General features: G+C 42.6%; 1 protein-coding gene and 1 long non-coding RNA gene across 3 annotated transcripts in view; both read right to left on the bottom strand.

The window, feature by feature from the left end:
* The window catches only part of KCNIP1 (potassium voltage-gated channel interacting protein 1), a 390,129-nt gene that overhangs the window by 255,692 nt on the left and 107,406 nt on the right, over positions 1–27,031 (bottom strand). The gene's annotated exons all lie outside the window — the stretch shown is intronic.
* Positions 15,732–20,783, bottom strand: LOC119473997. Its single transcript, XR_005203278.1, has 2 exons — positions 18,543–20,783; positions 15,732–15,796 (listed from the first exon to the last, which is right to left on the bottom strand). It is a non-coding gene; the product is annotated as an uncharacterized LOC119473997 (long non-coding RNA).

Consider the following 27,031-nt stretch of genomic DNA (forward strand, 5'->3'; position numbering starts at 1 on the left):
GAGGAGGAGGAGGAGGAGTGAGGAGGAGGAGGGAGGAAGAGAAGGAGGAAGAAGAAAAAGAATGAGGAGGAGGAGAAGGAGAAGAAATGTAATGTCCTCATCTGTTTGGGGCAGGCAATTTTACCCACCTTCTGGGCTTCTTAGGATTAAATGAGAAAATGCATGGGGTGACATCTGGCCCAGGGTCTGACATATCCAAATGCTCTGTCCCTCCTTCCGTCCAGGGAAGGCCTCCAGTCTTGATGACGCTGAGTCTAGAGGAAGGGCACAGGCAACCTTTTCTAGTCTATTTTCAATTAAATTGAGCCCAGTTGGGGCTGGGGCTGGGGGTCCTTGGGCTGGGCTGGGTTGTTCTTTCCTTGGGCTCCCTATTTTCTCCTCCTCCTTCTTGTGCCAGGCCCAGAAGCAGCCTAGAGGCCTTGGCCTTCCTCTGAGACTGTCCTCAGCAGTCCCTCTCCCTGGCCACTTTGGGAAGGGAGGAGAAGCTCAGCTCTGAGAGGTGGAGGGTGTGCCTGGTGCAGACTCAGACATGCCCTAGCTCCCTTGATGATTCCTGGAGGCCCTTCCCAGCATAGGGTTTATGAATCCTCACGACTTCAAAGGTGGGCCGTGTGTCTGTGTGTGGGTCTAGGCGTGCTGTTGACTCACAGGGCTCAGCTCTGAACCACAGCCACCCTCCCTGTCCACACCCTAGGCCCAGAGCTGGGCTCTGCGGGCTTGAGTTTGGGATATGGAGAGGTGAGGTGAAGGAGGGAGCAATGGCCACAGCTGAGGGAGGGAGGATGGGACTCCCTTCCAAGCCCAAGGCCAGAGGCCTGGGCCAGGCCAGGGTTGTGTAGGGGCATGAAAGATCCAGCTCTGAGCCCACTGAGTGTGGCTGCAGAGGAGGAGGGTGGCACGTGGAGGAAGATACGGAGAGAGCAGATAAGTGAGTCAGAGACACGGAGGAAGAAGGGAGGAGCAGAACGCAGAGAGGGTGGAAAGGTGGAGGAGCGTGTGAGAGGCAAAGGGCAAAAAGGAGCCCGGCCAAAAGAGATTTGGGAAAGGAAGAGGAGGAGAGGGAAAGAGGGAGGAGAGAGACGGAGAGTGGGGAGACGGGTAGTGAGAAGGACATGTTGAGAGAAGAAAAGAAAGAGAATGGCAACAGAAAGAGAAGGGGAAGAAAAGACAAATGAGTAGACAGAAACAGAACAGAGCAATGAAATGAACAACAGAGAGACAAAGGGGTGGGAACATAGACTTGGAGAGTGAGGAAGTCGGAGGGAGGCCTGGCGACCGTCAGGCTCTTGCCGGCCTCCCCAGTGTGCGATGGAGGGCGTGCTGGCTGGGAGTCACCTGCCAGCCTCCCGGAGGGCCCGCACCTGATCAGCTTGTTTTCACCATCTGAAGCTCTAAATGGTCTATTATCGCAGAGAGAGCTCTTCACATGCTTCCTCCCACCGCCACCCCCGGGGAACACGTGCTATATTTGTGAGGTGACTCATCTGGCTGCCACAACCTCTGGGATCCCAGGAAGAATGCACTTCAGGAGTTCACATTCAATTGGCCACAGGGCAAGGGAGATGAGGTCTCGGCGGGCAGAGGGTGTGGAAGGAGCCACTGGGATGAGCCAGTCTTCCATCTCGTGGGGGTCGGGCTGATGCAGACAGCCAGTGGGATGCTCTGTGGAGGGATGGCTTGATGTGAGTGCCCCCCCTTCCCTGGGTGCCTTTTTTAGGCTCAGTCTCACTGAGGGACCTGAAAACTTGTCTAAGAAATTCCTATTTCTTTGGTAGTAAAGTGATGAGGTGGAGAATGGCTGATCTCTCTCCCTTCTGGCCACAACTTAACTCCCCCAGGCTGTCTGAGTGCCTCCTACCTCTCCTTTGTGGCATTCATCCATCACCACGTCATACTCATTGTGAAGTTTTCTCATTATCATCATGTCTTTCATGCCAGTAGACTGAAAGCTCCCTGACCACAGAATGAACCAATGAATGAACACATGCGCCTATTTGGGAATCTACAGATGCTGCATTTCTATCCCACAGAGGTATTTTTGACAACCATAAGGAAGGTGAAGTTCAGAGACAGGCAGGCACTAACTTGCAGGATACAGCTATAAAGAAGAGTAGGGATTTAGCCGACCAAAATGTGACTGATTGTAGATTTGTCCCAACCATCTGGGACCCTGCAGCCCCACACAGATCACCGTCAACATGAATTGCCCGAATTACCCAAGTTACGTAGTGATGGGTACTCTCCTCTTGCATGTTAACTCAATACAACCAGCCAGATGTCCTTAAAGAAAAGGAAGCGAGAGGAGCTGTAGCAGACAGGAGAGGTGGTCTTAAAATAGAGAGGCCGGCTAGGTCCGATTTAAGGGGATTCAGAAGCTGACTGCAGATTTGGGCAATATCCCAGTGACGGTCACTAGAGAGTGCAAGAGTTACATTTCCTCCTGGGAGGGAATGTTGGCTTTCATCTATTCAGTCCAAAGGTCCCCAGCCCGGGATCACCCTAAAGTGTTCCCACCACAACCTGGGTTCCTCTTACCCCACAGTTACCTGTGATTTCCAGGCCTGGATGAGAGGGCAGGTGAGCTCCAAAGAAACACCTGTCTCCACAGCCTGCAGGGGCACACATGTACTGCCCAAGCTATCTGGCTTTCCGGGCCCAAGACCCACTTTTGACTCTATTTGTCCTTGGAAATAAAAGGGAAGAAAGGCTGTTTCTTCCACCTCATACTTAATTTAGAATTTAGGTTTACGTTTGCCAGGGACACATGGAATCTAGTCATGACCTATTTGAAATACTGAAACACCAGATAAAAACTCTCAGGACAGAAGGTGTGGGATGATAGTAGCAAAATGTTTCCCCTGATAACTGTCCCAAATTTATGCCTCTAAACATCACCAGAGCTGTGTCAGGGGAAGGCAGAATGGGTGGAAGAAGGCTTTGGAAGTTATAATTTTGGAGCTAATAAAACCTCTCTTTCGGACAGGCTTGGCCTTGGACATTGCTTGACACCCACAGCGTACCAGATGAAATCTGGTCTCTGGGGACCTTTAAAACTTCAATGCCCAAGCCTCAGCAAAGACAAATTACATAAGAATGTCTGCAAGCTATGGCTTTTGTGGAGAATGATTCCTCACAACAAAGACATCAGATGTATCTAATTCCGGGCTCTGCCACTGATCATCTGTGAGTCCCAGAGAAATCACTTCACTTACTTGATCCTTGGTTTCCCCAAAAGTAAAATGAAGCAAATCATGGTGCCAATATTGTGGGGCCGTTGTAAGGGTTTTATGATATAATAACTGGAAAAAGCCCTATACTATGCCTGACACACATTAGGGATTCAAACATTGGCCATTATAATTGTATTGTTATTATTCGTATCCATAGATATTGACTAATCTCTGGCTAAAATTCTACCCTTCTTTGAACCCTGGGAAAAGCATAGGAACGTGATGGTAGAGGGGCGCTGTTGGGGGAAGGTTAATGGAGGTGTCCTGTGCTGCCTAAATGACAAACCTCTTCTCAAAGTGGACTCCAAGCAGAAGTGTCTTTTCCTGTTAACAGCTGCTTGGAAAATATTAATATCACCTATATTCTCAATCAGCCTGATACACCATCACAAGGGGAAATTCTAACCTGGCTGGCTTGGTTTAAGACATAGATTGCAAAGCATCTCACAACCACAGCCAACGTTCTGTTAATCATATCGGAGGGAAGCAGCATGCTTTAGCAGTTGATGGAGGGCAGGGATTTAAAGAATTTACTTTACTACCTGCATAAACAAAGAATAAGGCTTAAAAACAAGGGCTGAGAAGCAAGGAGGGGTGAATTTAGTTCTGTTGTGAGCAATGAAGACGACTCAGGAAAAAACTCACCATGGATGAGGCCCTTCTTGTCACTCTAAAATAAACTATAAATAGCTATTGTTATAAAGCATGGGTGGGGTTATTCTCAACATTTCTTTCTGTCAAGGTAATAAATCCGAAATTCATAAGCCCCTTCAGATACGGTTAGATGCGGACCCTTCACTAAGGTGAACTGGGCCTCACTTCTATACTCTTCAATCAAGTTACCAAGGATTTATGAGAAATATCGAGTATATTTCATAAATATTTATTTAATAAATATAAAGCAATAGAAAAATGAGGTGTAATACATAGCTTGGACGAAGGGTTCAAATGTTAACTATGCCATTGAGAAAATGGGTTTGCCATTCTTACATTAGAACAACATAATGGAGCAATGCTAACGTTAAATTGGGAACACTAAGGTGAACTCAAATATGTTCCCACTTCTGTCACTAACAGTGGAGACAGCAGCAGCAGCAATAGTACTAATGCCCACCACCAACTCTCACGAGCCCCTAAATGCCCAGACTTTGTCTCTAAAAGTTTTCTGCACTTAAAGAAGCAGGGGCCCTTTGGGAGATTTGTTGTGAGTAGGGTAAAATCAATGGTTAAGCCTGGAAGCTTCTTTTGTGACCAGAAAGCAAAGATGCTTTCTAGAATATCACAGAGCGGTTCTGGAAGGACTAAGAAGCTGGATTAAAGAGGCTTCCTCTGGTCAAGCTCCGAGATTTTGAACATCAAATAAGCTATAATCTATTAAAACACATGAAATCTGTGAAGAGTCGTTAAGTTCCCAATGAAGCTGTGAAGAGAAAAGTTGGTGTAAATGGTGGATGTGATACGGCTTTATTTCGTGTTATTTTAAATAACAGATTTATATGTAGGTGATATTACTTCTTCTAGTAAATATATGTTGGATTATTAAGCATCAATAGGCACTTTTCTCTGTCCTTGTAAGACGGAAAGAGTGAATTTCTAACACATCTAATAGTCTTAGGAAAAAATAGAAATTAGTAGTCATGCTTGGTAACACATAAAGAGAACTCATAATATGGCAGGAAAATTGTCTAGCTGTGCTCATAAGGACAGCAGACTTCAGGGTTTAAATTCCTCATCTCAGCCAGGTACAGTGGCTCATGTCTGTAATCCCAGCACTTTGGGAGATTGAGGCAGGTGGATCACTTGATCCCAGGAGTTTGAGACCAGCCTGGCTAATATGGAAAGACCCCATCTCAAATACAAAAAATACGGAAAATACCAGGCATGGTGGCATGAGAATCTCTTGAACCTGGGAGGCAGAGGTTGGAGTGAACTGAGATCACAACACTCACTCTAGCCTGGGTGACAGAATGAGACTCTGTTTTGGGAAAAAAAAAAAAAAAATCCCTGGTTTCCTAGGAGATGAAGCACACCTTAGGAAAGCCTCTGGTCGCAGAAAAGGATACCCATGTGAAGGCCTGGACTTTTACATTCTTAGTCAGGCCACATTTAATCTCAAGTACAATAATATTGGGAGACACTTTACCACTTTCAAATAAGAATCAGTAAAACCAGAACTGCTGGCCTGAGATAATAGTATTTTTCTTCCGGTTCTGGAAGAAATTTGTATTCTTAAGAGAAACTGTATCACTTTATACTCTAATCCTAGGAAATTATCATATTGACTCTAAGAAAGTGAGAAAATGTAAGAATAAGTATAAAAATGTTTTTTAAAACCAATATATGTCCATGATCTTCCTACCTTTGTAGCCAGTGTAAAGGTAAGTATAAGCATATATTTTTCAATCAGTGTGATGTTTTGTGTGGGTTTTTGCTGACATTTAGGTATTTGAAACATTTAAGAGAGTCTGACATATTAAACTTATGGTTTTAATTAAACGTGTTGGAGAGTGTAGTTAAATATTTTTGTAACCAATGGTTTATAAGTTTGGGAATTTATAATTGGTTCAATTTTTAATAAGTTTTTGATTTATAAATTATGCAGCTAGTGTTTGAATGTCAAGAGGAATATTGTTTAATAGATGTGTAAGGTTGGGAAGTTAAATATTAAACAAAGCACAAATAGGAATCAGAGTGTTCCTGATTCCTACTTGTGCTATAATATTTAACTGATTCCTGAGTCAGTTTTGGTGACAAATATCCTACCAATGCGTCACAGCCAAAATTCCAGAGCCCCCATATGGGCAAAATGACTTGTTATTACCCTCATGGAAATGTAGTAAGTACAGAAGGAACTGATACATTTTCCTTGGGATATGTCATGCTGAGCTTGCATTTTACTATGGTGATTCTTAAAAATGGAGAAGTCTTCGATGTCTTAAAAAGAATTGATCAAATGGAGCTTTTCTAGGTCCTTTGCAGAAGGTGAGGGGTATCTTCGGGACAGGATTCCTACTCCCTCCCCCAGTTGTCTCTAGTGCTTTCTGATAGTGCCTGTTCGGACTTGAAGTTTACTTCTTTTCCCTCAGAACTCTGAGATTCTTATTTTATTAACCCATATAATCAGTATTTTATAGTTTAGGAAAACATACACCATTACCTGCTCAGTGCCTCCAGCTGGTGACTTCTTAGAAATGCGACAAACCCCTCAGTTCTCTTAGCACCTAAAGGAGCGGGGTCCTCTCTGAAGGCTTGCATCCTAATTGATGCCACACATTTGTGGATTTCTCTGCTTTGATGCCTTCTTGACAGACAACTTGCAATCCCCCTTTTCAAGGTCTAAAGAAAACAGGATTGCAACATTTGGAAGCAAATGCCCTGCAAATATTGCCAACCATTTTTTTTCTTCATTTTCATTAACCACATTAAGAGTCATGCATGAAACTTAGATCTATATTGGTGTTTCATTTACAGGAAGTGTTCAGCTGTCTGTCATTTTTATTCACCCGAAGCACCTTGAACATCCTACCGAACTGTAATCTTGAAAGCTAATGCTTCGTGAGAAACCTTTTCTTTTTCCCTTTGGAGCTTACAAGTGTGTCCTATTTAAAAGAAACCCAAGATGCCAAAATTCTCACATAGAAACTTAGACCTATGTTGGCCATTGTTCTTGCAATGGAAAACTGGACTTGGTAGGGAGATGGTTCCCCTGGGAAACCGACCATGGGAAATTGACTTTGGAGTCACACGGTCTTGCAGTAAACCTTCAGACGTTGGCTGAGTTCGGAGTCCCTAGGACCATCTGGAGCTGCCAGCCAGAGAGTAAGACTGGCTGGCAGAGAGAGGGTCCCAGAAGCCTGAGGGATCTACGCGCCATCAGGACGTACATAAACAGCAGGTGGCCTCATGGGACTAGAAGGTCAGGGAACTTGTCCTCCAGCCACAAGTGCTGCAGAGTCTCTTAGTCCATTAAAAGAGCCAGATTAAAGGAACGCACATTCTTGTCCTAAGTCTGCAATATCTTTCTAACCATGATGCCACCAAACTTTATGACAATTATATAATAACTAAGCAAGGAACTTACAAAAGATATCAAACAAATACAACTACAATAAGGTCATTTGGATAAAGCCCCAAATCGTTACCTGGCCTCGCAGGCCTCCTATAATTTGACCGCTGTTGCCTTTCTGGCTTCATCTTGACAGGTCCCCTCACGTATCCTCTGCGCTGAAAGGTGGAAATAGGTGTCTTGGATTCAACCTCCCAGGAGGCAGGAAGGTCTGAGATTCCCTTCAATGACCCTTCCTCCATAAACCTTCCCCTGACACCTCCCCAGCAAGTTGAACTGGTACCATCTTCCTTAGATGCACCTCTGTTGGAGTCTTGTCACACTCTACTGCAAATATTAATTTACAAATCTATGAAGATGTGAACTCTGAAGACAGGGCTGCGTTGGATTCATCGCTATCTCTCCAGTGGCCTGTAGAGAGCAGCACTCAAAAATGTTTGTTCAACAAGAGAGCAATAGCCACTAATGACTCCAAACCAAGATCTGCACATGTACCCCAGAACTTAAAGTACAATAAAGAAGAGATAACCCACAAAATAAACACCTTTAGAGGGCAGTTATATCTTAGACTTTTAACAAGAAATATTTCCTTTCTGATATATATGTATATATAAATGTATATGCATATATAATGTGTGTGTGTGTGTATAAAGCCCCAGAGTGAATTTACAGATCCAAGTAACATTTGGGAAATGTCTTCAATTTCTCAGCCCGAGAAAAGGCCATTTATTTACTGACATATTTATTTACTTAATTCTACTTTTTTGAGCAATCTTAGGTTTACAGTAAAATTGAGCAGAAAGTACAGAGAATTCCCATGTATCTGTCTCCATACACCTACCACTTCCCCCACTTCGACCTTCCACATTAGAGTGGTGCATTTATTACAATCTGTCAACCGACATTAGCACATCATTATCACCCAAAGTCTATAGTTTACATTAGGATTCGCTCTCAGTCTTGTAAGGAAGGCCATTTATAATAGAAAGAGTTTGCATTCCCAAACGGTCTTTGTGCTTCGTAATTTATGTTGAACATTACTGCGAGGATGTGGTAAGAATATTTCCATTTTTCCTGAATAGGAGGATCTTGAGACTCTTTGATATACAGTAGGGAGTGATGTGTTAGCTTGTGGGATAGCAATGCTTTTCCTTAAGAATGGATCTCCAAAGCAGAAGTCAGCAGAAACATGCGATTTTCTGTGCCAAAATTTGTCTTACAATCAAAATTGCAGGCCGGCAGCCATTTCAGTGAGTCATAGCACTATCCCGAGACCATAACTTTGATACAAGCCACTATGGAAAGGCCAAAATTCAAGACAAATTACCATATACCTGTTTTTTAAGGCTAAACAAAATTTTTTTCTATTCATATTGTGTCTGTCAACAGTATGCCTTTAACTAATTAGCCGTGAAGAAGGGGGAGAAAACCCAGACTAGAAGAGAGGAGAAGTTTACCTTCTAATGTATGACACTAAGACAGTTAAGTCAAAACGTAGAGAAACAGAATCTGTTTGTTCCTGTTGGAATTGAGAGGACAGCTTGACATTTTGATATTTCATCATCTGTTATTGTAATTAGAGATATGAGCATCTAAAAATTTGGAACTGCAAATTAGAAACAAGTTTAGGCTGGGTGCAGTAGTTCATGCATGTAATCTCAGCACTTTCTGAGGTCAAGACTGGCTGATTGCTTGAGCCCAGGAGTTCAAGGCCAGCCTGAGCAACATGGCAAAACACTGTCTCTACAAAAAATACAAAAATTAGCCAGGCGTGATGGCACAGGCCTATAGTCCCAGCTTCTTGGGAGTCGGAGGTGGGAGAATCAACAGGGGTTGAGGTTGCAGTAGCTGAGATGGCACCACTGCATTCCAGCCTGGGTGACAGAGTGAGACTGCGTCTCAAAAAAAAGGGGGGGGGGGGTTAAACAAAAATTATTCCAATAATCATTTCATCTCCCTGACCCCAGAAAAAAGCATGGGCCACTTGCCACCCTTCAGCCTACTCCTGACAAGAGAGGATATTGGGTGATTCAGGACTTGCTCCTGAGCTGGGAATAGGATCAGCTTCTTCTTGGTGGGGGGGTGGGGGGGTGGATTCCTGAACAAAATTGGGTCTGTTAGCAAGGAAGTAGGGGGAAGGGAGGGGAGGACACGGGGATGGGCTAGATAATCAGTCCGCTCTGGCTTTGAGGGCTCTTGTGGCTCTGCCCATAAGGACCCCCTGAAAAGGCCCTGCTGCAGTTGTGTTTGGAGCAGTATCCAGAACAGAAAGATATATTGAGATTTCCTGTAACTTTGTGACTTCTCCTTTTGTTTTGTTATTTTTATCCCCTCTATTTCCCTGTCTTACCAGCAGTGAGAGCCCTTAACTTAGAACAACCTAAGAAAAGCTGCTGTCTTGTTCCAGCACAGCCACGTGGGAGTCACCTCTCAGTGGGTCTGCAGCAGCAGCCAGGGAGGTTCCTCTTAGCACGGCCCTCCTCGTCTGGACAGAAGCGAGTAGACTAGCTTCCAAAGCCGTGTTTGAATAGCACTGAGGCCAGTGCCTGGCATGCAGGAGGTGGTCAATGTGAGGCTGAAATAAATGTGCAGAAATGGATATGGTAGAGAGGGAAGCAGAACAGTGAAATAAAAAAGCTTGGAGGTTGGTCAGACCTGGGTTCCACCCCCAGCATGGCTGTTTCCTGGTTGTGTGACCTTGGACAAGTCACTTATCCTCTCTGAGCGTCTATTTATTTATCAGCAAAATGCAGATAGTATCATTGAAGCTAGAGGAGTCTGTGGGAATCGGAAATAACATACGTAAAGCTTACAGGATGGGACCTGGTGCTTACTAGGTGCTCAATAAATGGAAGCTGATTTCTCTCCTAGACCAATGCTCTTGTAGGGGAGGGAACAATGGTTGACCCCCACACATCTAGGCTTCTGTCTGGGCTATGAATTAACTTGACATTAGATTAGCAGAAGAAATAGCATTTCTAATTCCGTGCCTAGGCATGGTGGAGCCACAACACGAGACTCAAAGATGGGCCAGATAATTGACGCTAAGATAGCGTCCTGAGCTACAGAAAGGAACAGGAGCAATTGGGGCTTCTCGAGGTGGTGACGTAACAGGAGGGTGAGGGGAGGAAATGTATGATAAGTAAATGTTGTCTCCTTGTAAAGATAAAAAGCCTCTCGGGTAATAAAAGTTGTCTCTGAGCCCTCTTCCTGATACAGACTGTTTTACTAATGTGGATTTCCTTTATAGATGTAAATTTCTTTTATAAAAGGACAGCTTTTCAGAGTTACTCCTGCTTCTGCAGTTTCTCGTAATAACCAGCTTGAAAAATGCCAAAGAAGTAGATGTGGGTGTGGCATATTCCTGGTCTCCTATAGTCATATTTTGGAGAAATGCGTTCTGACACCCAACACAGTCTAATTATTTTCTAAATTCATGTGCCACATTCTAGCCCTGTGTCACCTGCACCAACACTACCTGTCTCCTTGCTCACGCCACACCCTGGTGTGAGGCTGGGGCAGAAAATTGGCAAAGACGCTGGGACCTCCTTGCCATCATGGGATTTGTGGGTCAGCTTCCCTGGGGGTGGGTTTCTAAACAAAACTGAGTCTGTTAGCAAGGAAGTGGGGTAAGCGGAAGGGAGGAAATAGGGGTGGGCTTTGTGAATGAAGTGGCAAGAGTGGAGTCTGTCCCCTTGTAAGACCACGGGTGTGGTATGTCAGAGCACAGGTATCACTCACGGCCCCCATGCCAAGCTGTCAGGGACCCTGGTACTTAGCCTAACCTCTGCGTTCCCTTAGACTTCAGTGTAAGGTTGTTTTGATTATAAAAACTTCTGGTCCCTCCCTGATTTCTCATGGGTGATGACTTCATTGGTAAGAAGGTGGACTCTGGAATTGGCCGGAGTTCTAATCCTGGCTCCACCATTGACTGGCTTTGTAACTTTGGGCACATTGCTTTTGTCTCCCTGTGCCTCAGTTTTCTCAGCTGTAAAACAGGCATAACACTGGTACACATCTTACAATATTAATAACAAGTACAGCGACTGTGAGATTTAGCTAGGTAGTACCTATGACATCCTTGGCATAGGGTCTGCAAAGTACTTAATAAATGTCAATTATAGACAGTTCTCAAACGAAGATATACAAATGGCTAACAAACGTATGAAAAAATGCTCAACATCACTAATAATTGGGGAAATGCAAATCAAAACCACAATGTGATACCACCTCGCTCCTGCAAGAATGGCCATAACAAAAAAAAATTAAAAAGCAGTAGATGTAGGTGTGGATGCACTGATCAGGAAACACTTCTACATGTGTTAGTTGGAATGCAAGCTAGAACAGCCGCCATGGAAAACAGTGTGGAGGTTACTTAAAGAGCTAAAATTAGAACTACCACCTGATCCAGCAATCCCACTACTGGGTATCTACCCAGAGGAAAAGAAATTTACACGAAAACTCGCACACACATGTTTATAGAAGCACAATTTGCAATTGTAAAATCGTGGAACCAACCCAAATGCCCATCAGTCAAAGAGTGGATAAAGAAGCTATGGTGTACATATACAATGGAATACTACTTGGCCATAAAAAGGAATGAATTAACAGCATTCGCAGTGACCTGGATGAGATTGGAGACTATTATTCTAAGTGAAGTAACTCAGGAATGGAAAACCAAACATCGTATGTTCTCACTGATGTGTGGGAGCTAAGCTATGAAGACACAAACGCATAAGAATGATGCAATGGACTTTGGGGGCTTGGGGGGAAGGGCGGGAGGAAGGTGAGGGATAAAAGACTGAAAATAGGGTGCCGTGTATACTGCTCAGGTGACAAATGCACCAAAGTCACCACTGAAGAACTTACTCATGTAACCAAACACTGTCTGTACCCCAATAACACATGGACAAATAAAAATTTTTCAAAAGTCAGTTATTACTGTGATCATCAGAGACCCCCAATTTCACCCCATCCCTTACCCAGGCAGGCAGACCTACAGGCCCGTGAGGCAGGTGCCACCCCAGCATGAATCCACCCTTGGAGTTTTGCCTCCAGCTGCCTGGGAAGTCCTCTCATTGCAAGAGTTTTCTTCTGAATCTCACAGTGGCTCTGTCCAGTTTGGACTGAGATAATTCCCATCTTGTACATGAGAAAGCTGAGGCCCAGAGAGGGTGCCTTCCTTCTGCAAGATCTGAGCACGATTTGCAGCAAAGGAGGATTGAGTCCCAGGTCTCCTGACTCCATGTTTGGTGCTCCTTCCATCCCACTGTTAGTCTGGAGAATGAGGAGGGTGAGCTGCTTCCCCAAACCCAGCTCCTGTGGAGGCCAGAAAAGGCTCTGACACTTCCGCCCTACACCCTCCATGCCTGCCAAGAGGCCTCTGACGGAGATGTGAAAAATGAACCACTAAATGTATCATGACTTGTAAGGCTGTCTTGATAATTAAATTTTATTAAAATGAACACCAAGAAATTTCCTGACATGGTCTGCGTGGTGGAGCTCATCAAAAGGTGATAAATGAGTGGGTTCTGGGGAAAGAGGATCTAAAGGGGACAGAGAGAGAGGCCCCAGGGTGGAGAAGGGAGGGAGGAGGCAGGGGGAGGCCCAGGAGCCCTAAGCAGCAGTTCAGTTAAGCACCTGGCCGCTGCTTCCCTGCTTTGCTTGGAATTACTGCTGAGGGCACTCAGGGTCTTGCAGACTGGCATGCTGAGCCCAGCTTCAGTCACGACAGACTTTAAGCCCCAGCTGGGCCACCACTAACTGTGGCAGCTCTCCTTCCTGGGTCTTCCTCCCTCCCTGAGCTGTGAAAAGGGAGACAGATTGGAGCAAACTACTCTGACCCCCGAAGGGAAGTGGGTGGCCATCCATTTTTGGAAAACTTGGTCATTTGGTCTGCAGGCATCAACTAATGTACGCACCAAACAGTATTTTCTTCTGGACTTGGTATTGGGACTGGGGAAGGTGTTATTTAGAGCAAGTCTGTTACTTGGATTTTCCATACTAAGCATTGATTGCTTTCGTACAGAAAATGAATGAACACTTCTGCCCCATATACATTCTAGAACACTCACCTGATAGTTCAAGATAGGGGGTGAGATGGAGCAGAGACTCCTTTTAGGAGCCTGTCAGGTACTCATCTCCCCAAGCATGGAGATAAAGGAAAATCTCGAAATTCCAGGCACCTAGCTAGCCTCGAGAAGTAAATGAGCAACCTGACAAGCAAGAAGGTAATGGTAGCTTAAGACAATAGCTAAGGAAATTAGAGTCACAGGGTATCTGGTTTCCTGTAGAAACTAAAGATAACATCTCAACCTATGTCCCTGAGTTGTGTTTCGGAAGCCCAGACCTCCACTAAATGAAAAGTTCAATCTGCTGGCACAAGGAGCTCAGATAAGGGGGAACTGAGGACCGAACTCAGACCGCCATGATTTCTTCTAAGTTTCTTTCTGAGGGACCTGGAAGAGATCAGGCCCACACGCAAGAGCTAACATTCTTTTCTGCCTACCTTAAAATTTTAGACAAACCCTTACCTCTTTAACACATCACAAACTGGAAAATCTTTGACTCCGCCTTTGACTTGCCACACTCCCAAACTTCTGCTTCAAGGTGTCTTGCCTTTTCAGACCAAACGAATGCATAGCCTCCATGTACTCAATTACGACTTTGCCTGTAACCTCTGCCCTTCTATCTTTAAAAGCTCTTACCTGTAAGCGATCAGGGAGTTCTGGTCTTAAGCATGAGCTCTCCAATTCTGCTTGCTTGGCGTCATGCAATAAATGCCTCACTTTCTCTGACTGCAATCCCAATATCAGTGTTTGGCTTTACTGTGTCAGGTGGGTGGATCCAAAATCAATCCAGTAATAAGAGTACAAGTTTACTGAGAGATAGGCCCTGCCCTTGGGGAGCTCACAGTGGTCTAGGGGAGAGGGGGCATGAGGCGAGTCTGTGGTGCTAAGGGCTGGGGCAGAGGTAAGCCCAGAGTGGCTAATGTGGGGCATAGGGAGGAGCCTCAGGAGAGGTTTGCTGGGCAAGAGGATACCTGTGCTAAGATGTGAAGAAGAGCTTTTTCACTATTTAGTAGAAGAGAGGAGAAAAGGAGAAAGTGGGGGCCAGATGAGCCAAGTGAAAGTGTAGAGGCATGAATAAGCACTGGGAATTCAAAGACTGCCAGCTAGTTCTGTAGGAATGGGGCAGCAGCTCAGATTGGCTCTTCCGTTTTCACACAAGGATATCAATTCCACCATCTGTCTGGCTGATAACTCTGCCCTCAATCAATAATAGCCCAGAATAATGGCATTCTGGGCCTTTCCAGGAAATACACAAACCTCTGTTATCCCCATCTCTTATTAAGAAAGAGAGAAAAGCTCTTATTAAGAAAGACAGAAAAGCTCTGAAGGAATTGTTATTTATAGAGGATTGAGTGAAGGACATTCATTCTGAAAGAGGATAGGTTTTATCCTTGAATCAAGCCAGGTCATCAGAAAACTTGTACCCAAGGACAGAGATCAATGGGACAGAATGGAAAGCCCAGAAATAGACCCAGATACAAATGGGGATTCAGTGCTTGATAAAATGTCTTTGCAATGCAGTGAGGAAAAGATGGCTCAGCCAGGGGACACTGTCTGGAGAGTTGACTAGCCATTTGGAATAAAACAAAACTACAGCTTCACACCTCACATCCAACCACGATTGATCCACCATTTACACATGAAAAAACGACTCTATAGAATAGAGGAAGAAAGCATGGATAATGTTTTCATAATATTAGAGTAGGAGAAAGTCATTCTAAGAACACAAATCTCAAAAGCCACAAAAGAAAACGTTGAAAATTTTGATTACAAGAACATAAAAACTTCTAGATAATGATAATGATATGCATAACATCAAAGGGAAAGAGATAGGGAGCAGGAGAAGGGAGACTTTCAAAGGGAAACTCCGGAAGAGTTTTAAGCAAGAGATTGTAGGGTAGAGGATGGAGTGCGCCATGAATTGTCAGAGTTTTATATTTTGAAAAAACATCTCTCTGGCTGTGCTGTGCATTGGCGAATGAGAGGAGACTGGAGGTAGAGAGACAGACAGCGTAGGTGAGAATCCGAGAAAAGGCTGTTGTGATGGGCTGGATAGGAGATGACGAAAGCTTGGGCTAGGCTGTAGCTGGGCAGCATGCAGTAGGTGGAATGGAAAAAAATCTGGAAACAGCAATCCATATGAGGTTTGGCAGTGCACTGGATAAAGCGGTCACAGGGGAGCGGCTGTCAAGGACTCCCACTTTCCACGCTCATACCCAGATGGTGGTGGTACCAACCGCTGAGATAGGAAAGACAAGAAAGGATAGATCTTGTGGTGAGGGTGGGAGGTGTATGGTTTTTTTCAGAGTTGTTGAATTTGAGATGCCTTTATTTATTTATTTATTTATTTAATTTATTTATTTCTGAGATAGGGTCTTACTCTGTTGCTCAGGCTGGAGTGCAGTGGTGTGATCTTGGCTCACTGCAGCCTTGACCTTCCAGGCTCAAGCCATTCTCTTATCTCAGCCTTCTGAGTAGCTGGGACTACAGGTGCAAGCCACTGTGCCCAGCTGATTTTTTGTATTTTTTGTAGAGATTGGGTTTCTCTATGTTGCCCAGGCTGATCTAGAATTCCTTAGCTCACGCAATCTTGCCACCTTGGCCTCCCAAAGTGGTGAGATTACAGGTATGAGCCATTGTATCAACCCTTGAGATGCCTTTGAGCAGAGCCAACCTCATAGATGAGGAATCTGTGCAGTCACATAAGGTCCCATATTTGATCTAATGCTCTTTTTGTCACCATTTAGAAATTCTTGATAATTTTTACATAAGAACTTGCATTTTAATTCTGCACCCAGCCCGCTTCTGCCTTTGAGTAACCCAGGAGTCAATGCTGTGAAATATTCAGAACTCTCAGGAGCATGGTGGAAGCTTCTGGGCTGGATATAACCAATGTGGGAATCATCTGCACTTAGGCAATGACTGGAGACCTGGGCAGGAGGCACTCCCTTCAGGAAATGCTTAGGATGACAAGAGGACAACTAGGGACTGAGTTTTCAGGTACTTGGAGATGTAACATCTGGGTAGAAGTGGGTATGAGGGTAGAAGGGGATGGAGCAGCAGGAGAATGTGGGACGCCCATGGAAGGAAGGCGTTAGGGAAAGAGGCTATGTCGAAAGCCAGCCGGAGAGCAAGAGGTGAGAGAACTGAGAAGCCTTTAGCGGGTTTGGTAAGGTGGAGGACGTTGGTGACCTCAGAAAGCAGTCTTCATACAGTGAGTAGCTGGGGAGAGAGGAAGTAGAGACAGAGAGAGGATCCACTCTTGAGAGAAGTTCTGGCATAGCCCAGAGGGGAGGCATGAGGTCACACCCCAAAGGGGCTAAGGAAGGGAGAGAGGGTTGTTAATCTTTGTTCTTATGAGATGCATGAACATGTTTTTAAGATATATTGGCTTTTGGTTGGGCCCGGTGGCTCACGCCTGTAATCCCAGCACTTTGGGAGGCCAAGGTGGGCGGATCACTAGGTCAAGAGATCGAGACCGTCCTGGCCAACATGGTGAAACCCCATCTCTACTAAAAAAAATACAAAAATTAGCTGGGCGTGGTGGCGTGCACCTGTAGTCCCAGCTACTCAGGAGGCTGAGGCAGGAGAATTGCTTGAACCTGGGAGGTGGAGGTTGTAGTGAGCTGAGATTGCACCACTTCACTCCAGCCTGGCACCTGGTGACAGAGCAAGACTCTGTCTCAAAAAAAAAAGGAAAAAAAAAGAAGATATTTTGGTTTTTGTTTGTTTGTTTGGAGGCAGGGTCTCCCTCTGTTGCCCAGGCAGAAATGCAGGGCGCAGTCATGGTTTACTGTAGCCTTGAATTCCTGGGCTCAAGCGATCCTCCTGCTTCACCTTCTTAAATAGCCAGGTGTACACCACCATGCTTGGCTGATTTTACATTTTTTTGCAGATGGGGTATCACTATGTTGCCCAAGCTGAATTTGAAGTTCTGGCCGCAAGCAATCTCCTTGTTTCAGCCTCCCAAAGCTTGCGGATTACAGGCGTGAGCTACTGCATCCAGCTCAAGTTGTATTGTTAAGCACAAAAACAGTACAGAATATTAGATGCAGACTATACCTCTTTGTTTAAACATGGGGCTGGGGACAGATTCTATGCATATGCAAAGAAAATTTCTGGGCAGAAACACAGAAACTTGTCATGATGGTTACCTCTGGGAAATGGGGCAAAGGGCTTCAGCTTTTTCCTTCCATACTGATTGATTTTTTTTATTACAACCATGAAAAAATATTTTTTGAGACAGGGTCTCACTGTATCTCCCAGGCTGGAGTGCAGGGGTGCGATCTCAGCTCACTGCACCCTCATCTCCTGGGCTCAGGTTATCCTCCCACCTCAGTCTCCTGAGTAAATGTGTGCCACCACACCCAACTAACTTTGTATTTTTTTAGTAGAGATGGGATTTCTCCATGTTGCCCAGCGTGGCCTTGAACTCCTGGGCTCAAGCAGTCTGCCCACCTTGGCCTCCCAAAGTGCTGAGGTTATAGGAGTGAGTCACCGCACCCGGCCTAACCATATTTTTTAAATAATAAAAAAACTATTAATTTGATGCCCTCAAGAACAGCTCTTAGGCACCAAAAACATTGATTAAAGATTTCTTTGGTTTTCAAAATTAACATTCAATTTATTAAGGTAACAAATTCACAGGGACCCAAGTTCCTCCATAAGCTTTGAAATTCAGCTTACAAATCTTATTATTTATTTATAAGCCTAGCAAATTTTAACAATCACTTTTAAGAGCACCTTTGAGAAATGTTTTGTCTCATTTACAAATGTTTTTAATTAAATTGCTCTAAACATTGTAAACTGCATTAAATAGGCTTAATATATTTGAATTCCTTTTTAAGTACTTCAATTGTCTAACAAACCTTCTCAAATATTTAAGTAATTGTTATAAATCTAATTCATTAAACTTCTAAATATGGCAAGGCTCAAAGTCTTTTACAGGTTCCAATTCTTATTTAAATACAATAAGATTTCAATTTAGAATCTGATGTCAAAGTGAATTGCTCCATGAAACACTTTATATTAGAAGGAAAAGTTCATGTATAACTCTAAAGGGACACATATTCTTAAACATTACAAGTGTGTAAACATAGCTTATTTCAAAGCACAAATATCTTAATAGAAAGGGTATAGTTCTATTCTATATTTCTATGTTTGGCTCACTGTAACCTCCCCCTTCTGGGTTCAAGCGATTCTCCTGCCCCAGTTTCCTGAGTACCTGGGACTACAGACACATGCCACCATGCCTGGCTAATTTTTGTATTTTTAGTAGAGACGGGTTTTGCCATGTTAGTCAGGCTGGTCTCGAACTCCTGACCTCAGATGATCCACCCGCCTCAGCCTCCCAAAGTGCTGGGATTACAGGCATAAGCCACCCCGCCCAGCCTATACCTAGTTCTAAATCTTCATTGGGTTAGAAGATGCTCACCTATGATCCTGCCGATGTCATCTTCCTCATTCCAAGAACCCAAGCATGGGTGAGGCCTCCCTCTGCTCCCTGCTACCTCCTTGCACTTGCACCAGCCTCTCCTTCCATCCTGTGGTAGAAAAGAAGCTGCTCCTCCTCTCGACTCAGGCCAAAATCAGCCTTGTTTTGTGAAGAGCCTCCCAAAGGTTGGTGCAAAAGTAATTGAGGTTTTTGCCATAGTTCCCTGGTACACATCATTCTTTTGTCTCCTATAGATCTGATCGGTTCCTCTCAACTTGGACAATTTCACATCAGCATTTTAAATATGCTCAGGTCTATCTCTTAAAAACAATAAAGCCAAAAATGTCGACCTCTGCACCCTGTTAGTCACCTTCCTGTCCATCTCCTCTGGCTCACGGCCGGCTCCTTTCAGAAGCTGTCTTCAGGTCCCTACCTTTGCATTCTTTCAGCACATTCTATCTGGCCCTCCCTGTCAACGCCACCAAAGCTTCTCTGCCTAAGGTAACCAATGATAGTCATGTCATCACATCCAATAGCTACTTTTGAGTCTCAGTTTTATTATACTTGAATTCTCAGTAACATTTGTCTCAGGACTTGGTTTATTCAAGACATTGTACTCCCTTGCCTTCCACGAAATCATCCTTGTATGGTTTTCATTCATCCTTCTCGGCTATTCCTTCTGCTATAGACTGAACACTTGTGACCCCTAAAATTCATTTACTGAAATCTTAATCCTCAAGGTGATGGTACTAGGTGGGACTTTGGGTGATGATTAGGTCATGAGGGTGGAGTCTTTATGAATGGGATTAGTGTTCTCATAAATGAAATCCCAGAGAGCTTCCTTGCCTCCTCCACCATGTGAGGGCATAGCTAGAAGGCAGCATCTATGAGCCAGAAGGCAGACTCTCACTTGCACCTTGATCTTAGACTTCCCAGCCTCCGGAACTGTGAGAAATGAATTTCTGTGGTTTATAAGCCGCTTAGTCTATGGTATTTTGTTATAGCAGCCTGAATGGATTAAGACACATTTTCTTCTTCTAATAATGAATTTCTTAAAGCCTTGCCCCTAGATCTTTTACTCATTTCACCCTCCACCTTTTCCTTGGAAATTCCATCCATTTAAAAATTGTATTTATTTTATTTTATTAACATTTCTTTGCAGATGACTGCTAGGGTTAGATCTTCATCCCAGACCTTTCTTCTAAGTCCCAAACCTACATATCCACATTCTGACTAGACATAGTCACGTGGCTCTACATCTCAGCTTGAACTCCTGCTCTCTCTGCTGCCAATCACGGCCTCCTCTTGGGTGTCCTCTCTCAGTGAACGACACCACCGTTCATTCTGTTTGCAAGCCAGATTTGGGAGTCACTCTTGACACTGCCTTCTCTGTCTCTACTCCGTATATCATCTGTCACCATTCCCTGTATACTTTAATTCAGAAATCTCTCTTAAACCTCCCCACTGGTCTTCTTCTCACTTTGAACCTCTCTAGTCCCAGCTACTATTATTTCTTTACTGGAAAACTGCAGTACTCTCCTGGGTCTCCTACATCTGCCCTGTGTTACTCACCCTCCCACTTGTCCTCCAAACCACAGTTCACAGTTCTGATTAGTTACAAACATGGCCTTTCTGACCCTTCCCCTGCTGGATTCTCCTGCTGCGTCTTCCTGCTCCATGTGGTTCAGAGACATTGGTTTTCTTTGAGCTGCAGGAATGGATCATCTCCCTTCCTCTTGCACATGCTCTGGAATGTTCTCCTGAGGACCTTCCCCCAACACCTGCTTAACTAGCAAATTTCTACCCATTTCTTCTATCCTAGTTCAGGAAGACTTCCCTGCCCTCCAGAAACAGATAAGGTTCAGAGCAGCATCTGAATACATGTATTTCTCTCTCTCTCTCTTTGTGTTTGTGTTTGTGTGTGTTTGTGTTTGTGTGTGTATGTGTGTGTGTGTAACCAACGTCTGACTCCACCAGTGAACTGTAAACCCCTTGAGGTTAGGAACCATCTAATTTTTGTTATTTCAGTGTCCTCAGAACCTAGCACAGTACCTGGTACATAGTAGGTGCTTAATAAATTGTTGATGAATGGCAAGTGCTGTGGAGGCCCATGCCCTTCACATCCCTTGGATGAAGAGATTTCTTTGAACGATAATAGCTTGGAAAGCTCAGTTTTCTCTAAAGAACTGATGTGTGAGAGGGAAGCAGGGAAAGGCGGATGGGAAGCACAGATGGTTCATAGCCTCCAACTAGGGGCAGGCTGGATTTCCCCCCAGGAATTTGCCGAATCATGTTCACATTCTAATGAGAATAAGGGATATGTTATAGGATCTATAGCGAAGGTATGCTGTATAGAAAAAATTTATCCTGTGTATGAAATTTTATGTCTCCTCCCCACAAGCTGCAGCATGTTAGCTTAGCCAGCTCTGGGTGGTTGTGGCTCTCTCCAGCACTCAGAGTGTCCCAGTGCTCATGTTCCAGAAGGATCTCTCCCATGGCTTGGAAGTTGAAAGACTGCAGGGCAGATCACCGCAACAGGTAGAGCACCTGTACAGAGAGCACTTGTGGTACACAGATGATGGCAGAAGTGACTCACATGGAGCTCTGGGGCTTGCCTCCTAACCATATGGGCACCCACACTCAAGCCAGTAGGACGGAGACCAGAAAGCAGGCTGTCCACTGAGTGGACACTTTCAGAAATGTGGATGAGGCACAACACACCCTTTCTGGTTAATGGATGAGGTCCCTACAGCGAGGCTTTGGGGGTTAGAATTCCATGATTCCCAGACTTCTTGGGCTGTTTGTTCACAGGTCCTGTGTCAAAGAATCTCAGGAGTGGTGTAGGTAGTGGCTGAGAGCATGCGATGTCTTTATACTCCGGGCAAATCTGAATATGCACTTCCATTTTTGGTTACCCAGCTCTCTGACCTCAAGCAATTCCTTATGCTTCTTTAAGCCTGGATTCTGCATCTGAAATACTATGATAATGATTCCACTTGACTGCACTGTTGTGAGGTTTTGAGATGACAAATATTACCATACTCAGTTCAATGTTTTTACTGCCACAGCTTTGAAGTAAGATTTGAAAACAAGACGTGTAAGATGGACTTTGTCTAGCTTTGTTCTTCATCAAGAGTGTTTGGCTCTTTGGGGTCACTTGCAATCCATATGAATTCCAGCAATAGCTTTTCCATTTCTGCAAAAATGGTCACGGAATTTTGATAGAGATTGCACTGTATCACTTTGAACCCGTAAATCAATTTGTAAATGACTTTATAATATTATTATAAGTTAAGTATTGCCATCTTAACAATATACGTCTTCTGATAATGAACATGATGTCTTTGCATTTATTTCTATCTTTAATTTATTTCAATGATATTTGGTCATGTTTAGAGTATAAGTGTTAGATTTCTGTTAAATTTATTCATAAGGATTTTATTTTCTTGATGCTATTATAAGTGGGATTGTTTTTTTGAATTTTATTTTTGGATTATTCATGACTACTGTATAGGAATTTTAATTCTATATCCTGCAACCTTGCTGATCTTGTTAATTAGTTCTGATAATTCTAATAATGAATTCTATAGGATTGTTCCTATGTAAGGTAATGTCATTTGCTAATAGGTTTATTTCTTCCTTTCAAATTGAAATTCCTTTCATTTCATTTTCGTGCTTAATTGCTCTGGCTAAAAATTCTAGTATAATGTTTAATAAAAGTGCCAAGGGCAGACATCCTTGTGTTCTTCCTATTCTTAGAGGGAAAATATTCAGTCTTTTACCATTATTTATCATATTAGCTGTGGATTTTTGGTTGATGTCCTTTATCAGATAGGGAAAGTTCCACTCTGTTTCTGGTTTGTTGAGGGTTTTTGTCATGAAGGCAAGTTGGATTTTGTTAAACGGTTTTTCCGTGCCTCATAAGATGATCATGTATTTTTTTCTCTTTTCTATTGGATTATGTATTATATTAATTAATTTTCAGATGTTAAACCAACTTTGCATTCCTGTGATAAATTCTATTTGGTCATGGTTTTGATCTTTTTAACAGACTGCTGGATTCAATTTACTAGTATTTTGTTGAGGATTTTTATGTTTAAATTCATAAGCAATATTGGTCAGCAGTTTTCTTGTAATGGCTTTGTATGGTTTGATATTGGGATAATAGTGGCCTCACAGAATGAATTGGAAAATGTCTCCTCTTCTGTGTTTTAGAAGGGTTTATGGAGAATTGGCATTAATTCTTTAAATGTTCTGTAGAATTCACCAGTGAAGCCATCTGGGCTTAAGCTGTTCTTCGTGGGCAGTTTTAAAACGATGAATTCAATCTCTTTATTATTATTGTTGTTGTTTGGTAGTTTTAAATTTTTATATTATTTTTAATTTTTTTATGTCCACATGTTATTTGGGAGCTGGTAGTGTATGGTTACATGACTAAGTCCTTCAGTGGTGATTTGTGAGACTTTGGTGCACCCATCACCCGAGCAGTAAACACTGAACCATATTTGTAGTCTTTTATCCCTCACCCCCTTCCCACCCTTTCCTCCTGAGTCCCCAGAGTCCATTGTGTCATTCTTATGGCTTTGCCTCCTCATAGTTTAGCTCCCACTTATAAATGAGAACATGTGATGATTGGTTTTCCATTCCTGAGTTACTTCACTTAGAATAATAGTCTCCACTCTCATCCAGGTCACTGTGAATGCCAATAATGCATTCCTGTTTATGGCTGAGTGGTATTCCATCATACATATATACCACAGCTTCTTTATCCACTCATTGATTGATGGGCATTTGGGTTGGTTCCACATTTTTGCAATTGTGAATTGTGCTTCTATAAACATGTGTGTGCATGTATCTATCTTTTTTGTATAATGACTTCTTTTCCTCTGGGTAGATACCCAGTAGTGGGATTGCAGAATCAAATGGTAGTGCTAATTTTAGTACTTTAAGAAATCTCCATACTGTTTTCCATAGTGGTTGTACTAGTTTACATTTTCACTAGCAGTGTAGAAGTGATTCCTGTTCACTGCATCCATGCCAACGTCTCTTTTTGTTTTGATTTGATTTTTTGATTATGGACATTCTTGCAGGACTGAGGTGGTATTGTGCTGTGGTTTTGATTTGCGTTTCCCTGATCATTACTGATGTTGAACATTTTTTCATGTTTCTTGGCCATTTATATATCTTCTTTTGAGAATTGTCTATCTATGTTCTTAGACCAATTTTTGATGAGATTATTTGTTTTTATCTTGCTAATTTGTTTGAGTTTATTGTAGATTCTGGATATTAGTCCTTTGTCAGATGTATAGACTGAAAATTTTCTCCCACTCTGAGACTTGTCTATTCACTCGGCTCACTGTTCCTTTTGCTGTCCTAAAGCTTTTAGTTTAACTAAGTCCCAGCTATTTATCTTTGTTTTCATTGCATTTGCTTTGGGTTCTTGGTTATGAAATCCTTGCCTAAGCTAATGTTTAGAAGTGTTTTTCATGTTTTTTCAGCTCTCAGCTTCAATATCTTTTAAAAATACCTATTTAGATATTCTATTTCTACTTAGGTCAGTTTTTGCAATTAGTGTCTTTCTAAGAATTTGTCCATTTCATTTGTAATTTAATTTGTTGGCATATTGTTGGCTCATTGTATTTCCTTATACTTTTTGTATCTATGAGGTTGGTAGTAATGTTCACTCATTCATTCCTGATTACAGTAATTTAAGTATTCTTTTTCTCTTGGTCAGTTTAACTAACAGCTTGCCACTTTTGCTCATCTTTTGAAAGAAACAGCTGGGTGTGGTGGCTCAGCATTTTGGGATGCTGAGGCAGGAGGATTGCTTGAGCCCAGGAATTTGAGACCAGCTTGGACAACATAGGGAAACCTCATCTCTACAAAATGTTAAAAACATTAGCTGGACCTGGTGGTACACTCCTGTGGTCCCAGCTACTCAAGAGTCTGAGTTAGGAGGATCACTTAATTCCAGGAGATAGAGGCTGCAGTGAGCTGTGATTGGGCCACTGCACTCTAGCCTGGGTGACAGAGCTAGACTTTGTCTCAGGAAAAAAGAAGAAAACAAAAAAGAAAGAGAAATAAAGAAGACAAGAATCACTTTTTGGTTCCATTGATATTCCCTGTTGTTTTTCTGTGCTCAATTTCATTAATTTCCACTTTTATTATTGTCTTCCTTCTGCTTGCTTTAGGATTAGTTTGCCCCTTTTCCCCTAATGTGTTAAGGTAGAAATTTAGATTATTGACATGAGATCTTTTTTTTTTTTTAATATTACTTTAGGTTCTGGGATACATGTGCAGAACATGCAGGTTTGTTATACAGGTATACTTGCGCCTTGGTGGTTTGCTGCTCCTATCAACTCATCATCTAGGTTTTAAGCCCCGCATGCATTAGGTATTTGTCTTGATGCCCTCCCTCCCATTGTCTCCCAGTCCCCAACAGGCCCAAGTGTGTGTTGTTCCCCTCCGTGTGTTCATGTGCCTTATTGTTCAACTCCCACTTATGAGTGAGAACATGTGGTATTTGGTTTTCTGTTCCTGTGTTAGTTTGCTGAGAATGATGGCTTCCACCTTCATCCATGTCCTTGCAAAGGACATAAACTCATTTTTTTTTATGGCTGCATGGTATTCCATGGTGAATATGTACTATATTTTCTTTATCTAGTCTATCATTGATGGGCATTTGCATTTGTTCAAAGTCTTTGCTATCGTACATAGCGCTACAATAAACATATGTGTGCATGCATCTTTATAGTAGAATTATTTATAATTCTTTGGGTATATACCCAGTAATGGGATTGCTGGGTCAAATGGTATTTCTGGGTCAAATGGTATTTCTGGTTCTATATCCCTGAGGATTTGCCACACTGTCTTCCACAATGGTTGAACTAATTTACACTCCCACCAACAGGGTAACTCTTTTCATTTTTAATGTAGGTACTTAGAGCTGTAAATTTCCCTCTAACCATTGCTTTAGCTGTATTGCATAAGTTTTTATATGTTGTGTCTTAATTTTCATTCATCTCAAAGCATTTTCTCATTTATTTTGTGATTTCTTCTTTGACCAATTGGTTATTTATGGTATGTTAATTTATGTATACTTGTGAGTTTCCAAAAGTTCTTTCTAATTTTATTCTTTGTGGCCGAGAAACATATTGTGTACACTAATTTCTGTTCTTTTAAATTATTGCAGCTTGTTTTGTGACCTAGCATATGGTCTATTCTATGGGATGTTTGATGTGTGCTTAAGAAGAATATGTGGGCCAGGCATGCAGCTTGTGCCTGTAATCCCAGCACTTTGGGAAGCTGAGGCACGTGGATCACCTGAGTCTGGGAGGTTGAGCCTGCGGTGAGCCATGATCACACCACTGCACTCCAGCCTGGGCAACAGGGTAAGACTCCGTCTCAAAAAAAAAAAAAAAAAAAAAAAAGGGGTTTTTTGAAAAAAAAAAAAAAAAAAAAGTATGCTTCTGTTGTTGGGTGGATTATTCTATAGATGTCTATTAGGTCTAGTTGGTATACAGCTTTGTTAAAATATTCTATTTTCTTGTTGATCATTTGTCCAGTTGTTCTATCCATTATTGAAGGTGAGGTATTGAAGTTTCTAAATATTGCTGAACTGTCTGTTTATCCCGTCAGCTTTGTCAGTTTTTGTTTTATGTATTTTGAAATTCTATTATTAGGAGCATATTTGTTTATAATTGTGGTATCTTCCTGATATCTTGACACTTTTATTATTATAAAATATCCCTTTTTATCTGTAGTAACATTTTTGTTTTAAAATCCATTTGCTTAATATTGCAATAGCCACTCCAGGTTTATCTCTTCTTTTTTTAAGAACAATATTCTTTTAACCTTCATTCAACTTCGTAGTGAGGGTAGAAGTAAAAATAGAAACATCAAATGAATGCGCGGACTAGATAAGCTATAAAAATAACTAGTTCTTTATGTTTACACAGAATTCTGTCACACAGATTTCAGAATTATATAGCTTAAAGAGTTCTACTTATATGAAAACATTCTCAATTCTGAAACATTTCCAACTTCCTATTCATTTTTCTTAGAAATCGACAGGCAATATTTCATAGTTTTACCAGGTGAAGTTTGATATCTTTCCATGATGGTTATCAAGAAGTTTTCTAAACTTCTAACCTACATCCTAAATTCCAGTTTCATGTAAGGCAGAGTACAAAAACCAGTTCTCCTGGGCATCAGGTATCTCCTGACTTAT

The sequence above is a fragment of the Cebus imitator genome, unplaced genomic scaffold (assembly GCF_001604975.1).
Source record: "Cebus imitator isolate Cc_AM_T3 unplaced genomic scaffold, Cebus_imitator-1.0 Scaffold200, whole genome shotgun sequence".
Lineage (NCBI taxonomy): Eukaryota > Metazoa > Chordata > Mammalia > Primates > Cebidae > Cebus > Cebus imitator.